Below are 5,434 nucleotides of genomic sequence, written 5' to 3'. Positions count from 1 at the left end.
CAACAATATTAAGCTGTATTGCTGTGTGTTCGTGTGTGCGTGCGGTTTTTCTGGTAACGTGAATGATAGTATTTTCGAACATGATCTCTTTTCTATTCAAATATTTTATATAAGGAAATCAACATTCATGAGAAAGTTAAGGAACATAATTCTTCAGTGAATGCTTACTATATAGCTAAGAAATAAAAGGACGTACATTCTGTTTCAAGATTTGGGATGGCAAATCTGCACTGCAACCAAATTACTGATTGAAGATTGTTTGTGAGTAGAATAATTCGAGCAGTGAGATATCTTGGAAGACCAGACATGCTTTATTGATTACATAGAAAAGAACCTTGATATTCGTTGTAAGATGAACTTACTAATGGTTTTGAACTATTATTAGCTTGTTCTGACAACATATGAACGCTTGTGATCACAAATCTGCCGTGAATGCTTAGTAGCTTTGTTGTCTAAAACTACAACCAACTTAATTACGGAGATTATAGGAGATTTGTATACGAAACATATCAGCTAATGTTCAAGAATTTTGCATGTATAGACTTGATCCTTCACAAGACAACAATGTAAATAACCAGCAAGCACTCTATGTGAGACACGTTTATGAAAGTATGAATGAAAAAACTCTTTTGGCTCATACCTGTTTGCCCAGCAAAATCTAAAGATCTGTTGTTGTTGTTTTTTTTCCCTAATCAATGTCGCATTGCTGGAATAAACTTTTTAATGGCTTATATTGTCAGTCAATCATACAACAGTTCAGTTAATGTCAGACTTGAGGGTTGTAAATCGGTAAACTAATCACTATCTCACTGGAGGACAAAACACCTCAATCCCTAATGTAGTTTATTGTTACGTCTCTGGTTGTTGGTTAATTTTCCGTAGAAATTCTTTCCGAAAAACTTCAGCAATACAAGTCCTTTCTTAAATAAAACTAGTTTATTCTTTCTCAATACAACTTTGCAATACACTTAATTTCCACAGTCACTTTAACTTAAACACACGCTATAATTCACAACGATTCACGCCTTTACTTACGGTCACTACCGCACTTGACTCAATTGTCCGTCTCTATCTCTGCCTGTCTGCAATTCAATTAATTATCTCGCTTTATTTGCCTGCTTATATAGAGGAATAGAGGGCGTCTAACAAATACTAGATTGTTCGTGATGTTCCCCGAATCTTCTAGATACTCATTACGTGTTACCAGCGTCACATGACTTCCGCTGTTGTAACATTATATTCTAGTTACAAAACGAGTTTTCAAAAAGTTTGTATACACTTTGTTATGGTCCTGTACTTTACTTTGCTCTTATACAAGCTTCTACTGCTAGTCCCAAAGCCTACAGTTTTTGACATTATCAATCAAATGATAGTTTTTTTTTTGGGAGTTGTAGAAACAGATGACTGCATGGAAACAAACACTATCTGAACATGCCATTGGAAAATAAACATTACTATAATTGCAGACAATCAGTCAAATGCAATGGTGGGCATCTGTTTTTTGAATTCAGAGGAGAAAAAACAGCTGAATCTTTCTACGAACTTGTGAGTGAAAACAAAGAAGAATATGTAATAATATACCAACCACACTATATTGGTAATATAAAGTGACTACGAGGTCTTTCATCCAGTGCCTGGAGTAAAAAGGCCAGCTGTAACACGACAGACAAAGAAGTGGGCTAGGTATTAAGGCTTGTAAAAGCCCTACCTTTCATATAATGTTCACACAGCTTTGCCACGTTTGAGACAACTATTACTGCGTTCTATTTTCTGAAACTGTTTTTGTTGAGCTCTACTGACTATCTTCAAGCAACAACTTTTTTGAGTAATCTACAACAGAGCCTTGCTATCGCAATGAATGATTTTGACTATGTTGTAAGAGTGTAGAGTTCTGTGAATCAGTTAAAGGTTAAACTAGGCTTATTGAAAACAATGGTAAAGAGTCCGGGCTTGCTATTAAAACTAAACTTCCGAAAGAAAAAAAGCGATGTAAGGTAGAAGCGAATTTCTGGTGAGAAATCGCATGATGAGTGGGGGATGTAATCAGTCTATGATGGAGTTTTACGAGATTGAGGTATATAAATCGATATTCAGTCATGTTCTTTCTATGCTTGACAAAATATTTCTATGCAACTAAATCATTCTTTAATCAAACACATATTTATTAAATCCAAGACTTTTCACTAAGTATAAACGCAACACATGTTCCAATTTGCACATTTTCCAGGTTTATGCTTACCATCAATAATCAATCAAATGACGCAAAGTCAGTATACATCAGCAAAAATGAAGAGATTTAAAATTGTTGTATGGACAATGTTGACAAAATAAAAGAAAGCGGACAAATATTATGAGGTATTGAGTTCAGGAGCCCCAAAATTACATTGGGTGACATCCAGCGATGGAAGGATGAAGTGGCGAGACACAGCAGAGACTTCCAGCTAACATGATATACTGGGACTCCAAATTTGTCTTTGTGGGTCTTTTTATATATATATGAAGCTGGAAACAGAAATTTGATTTGCAGTTTGACATAGGCTTCTGTACAATGATGTAAAGTGCAAATCATGAATAACATGTACTTTGAACATTCTTTATGGTCATCTTTAGTAGTCTAACCAATATCAAAATATTTGGTGTATAAAACTTTTTCAACTATTGCATTCCCTCAAGTGTGTTATCAAATATTCTTTTCATTTTTAAAACATATGAAGACATGATTAAGATCTGTAATGACTTAATGGGGTATGGAGTCCAATATGCTAATGTTTGTAATTAGATCGTTAATAATTTCCTCTGAGAAAATATTCTCAAGAATAATCTGAAGACACATATAGTGTTTTATTACTTTTTCTGTTTTTTATTAGTTTTCTTGTCAATGATGTTGCTCACTGCAATCTTGTTAAATTATGGATTTGAGCTAAATAGATGGAGATTTTTTTATCAAATAAGATTAGATTATGTTTTAGTGATCTTAATATTTTGTTCAATGTACATTTATATAGATATCATAACCCAAAGTTATATTTTAACTTAACTGGTTTGCTACTTCAAATATGTTAATCCACGTGCATCCCAAAATTCTTCCTTGGTAGATTTGCAGACTGGCTTGTTAGTTTGCCAATCTGCCCTTGATATCTACACCAGATAAAGAAAGGAGCAAAGCAAAAGAGACACAGAATCATCAAGCTGCCACACTTGTAAGTTGAACAAAGTCTTAGTGCAGTATTCACTATTATTAGATTACCTACATCGACAACTATTCCAAATAAAATATAGAAGAGAAAGAACCCCCACTCATACATTGCACAGTTATCTGTATAACCCCTTGAAGTGGACTTATATCACCTCACAGAGTAAACACAGACAAAGGGTCAAGCGGAAACAAGCTGAAAAGCAAGTGGGTTAATGCATGTTTGTGACCTTCATACATATAGTTTACTGGGAAGATGTTAACATCTGTACAAAACTTTAGATAAACTACCTTAATATATCTAAACAAAGATATGTAGAGGTTTGAGTACATTATATTAAAATGCTTTGCCATTATTGTCATTGCTACTATGTACAGTCATGATGACCGTGCACCTTACCAATAGTCCTGTGGCATATTTTCAATTGCTAAATGCTGTAGTATAAAGCTGTTGTGTCCAAAGCACATCACTTCTCTCTTCATGCTTTCCATAATCTATTTAGTATACGAGAACAATAAGTTCTCAGTGCCAATTTCAATAGTATGAAGCTCAGAAGATTTCATGAAAAGTTTTTATTCATTCAATGTTTCAGCTTTATGCCTTCATCAGGGGCTTAACTTTCTGTAATGAATACTATCACTCAGTGGTTCATTGTAGTGGTAGAAAGTTCATTATAGACATTTATGCTCCTGGTGAAGGCATAAAACTGAAATGTTAAATCAATAAAAATGTTTCATAACATCTACTTGGGTTCTAGTTACACACAGTTAAATTTATCCCACTTTTGTGTTTAAATACTTTTCCAAAAACAGTGTCAGTGGAGAAATTCGTAGACTTTTACAAATGTATTCTATAGTAGCATCGTAGTGTAGTGGTTTAGAAATATCTGAAAACACTGTATTCCCAGTTTTGCTAATGGGATGACCAACTGACCTTATTATATATAAATATATATATGTGTGTGTACATATAATTCTCAGTTATCTAAGTCTTATCCATACAGATAGATGTTTCTAGCACAGATCTCTCCAGCCTCAGAAAGCTATGAAGTGCAAGCATTCTCTTATCTTGTGAGCACATGGTATTCTTGGGCAAAACTAATTTCCTTACTCACAATCAGATAATAAGACACTTAACAGCAGGAATTGACAGGAAAATTGCGAAGTAACTGTGAGTGACAAATTGACTAAGGTGTTTAGTCTAATGAATAAAGAGGCTGGACAAAAAGCACAATCTTTATAATGCTAAAAACAAAAAAAAAGAACTGGGCATAATTGCACAGACAGGATCACTGTGTATTATCTACTAAGTGATGATAAGTCTCACAACATTCACTCTCTCTCTCTGGATTGATCTCCATAGAACTAAAATATTGTTACGACAGCGTGACTGAGTTTCTCGAATTTTCAGGGAAGCTCGAGTGTGATCAAGAGACGTTTCTTTGTTAGTATATAAGCCTGGCAGAACAAACCTGCGGGATTGAATGTATAGTTAAGCGAACAGTAGTTACGGTTTTTCGGGTAATATAAAGAGTGTGTTTTGCACTCGTAGAAAGTTATCAAGACTGTGAATCGCTGTGATATGTAGCGTGTATTATAAAAGATGTTAAGTTTAAAGTGACGAGAAAGAATAAACTGGTTTAATCAAAAAGGGACTTGTGTCGCTGAAGTTCCTCGGAAATAATTTATATCGGAAATGAACAAACAAGCAGATATGTAGCAATCTGGTGTCAGAGAGTGAGACGGAAAAGAAGAAAAAAAGATGGAAATGAGAAGTGGCAAGTCAAACTGAGACTTACATATTTGATGGCAGCAATACAAGAACAGCAAAAGAAACAAGAAGAACGAGAAAATAAACAAGAAAAGAGACTACAGCAGTGGTTGGAGGAGAAAGAAAAGAAACAAGAAGAAAGATTACAGCAGTTGTTGGAGGAAAAAGAAAAAAAACAAGAAGAACGAGAAAATAAACAAGAAGAGAGACTACAGCAGTGGTTGGAAGAAAAAGAAAAGAAACAAGAAGAGAGGCTACAGCAGTGGTTGGAAGGGAAAGAAAATAAACAAGAAGAGAGACTACAGCAGTGGCAAGAAAACCAGCACCGGTGGCAACTGGAACAAGAAAAGAAACAAGAAGAAAGTCTCCAACAGTTGAGAGAGAGCCAGCATACACAAATTGGAAAAGATTAGTAAATTTCAAAGTGAATTAAATACATTAAAGGACTATTTACTGTCTTTTACACAGGG

This window comes from Limulus polyphemus, unplaced genomic scaffold, assembly GCF_000517525.1.
Source record: "Limulus polyphemus unplaced genomic scaffold, Limulus_polyphemus-2.1.2 Scaffold917, whole genome shotgun sequence".
Classification (NCBI taxonomy): Eukaryota; Metazoa; Arthropoda; class Merostomata; order Xiphosura; family Limulidae; genus Limulus; species Limulus polyphemus.
The sequence above is the reverse complement of the archived record's forward strand: the minus strand, read 5'-3'. Positions refer to the sequence as shown.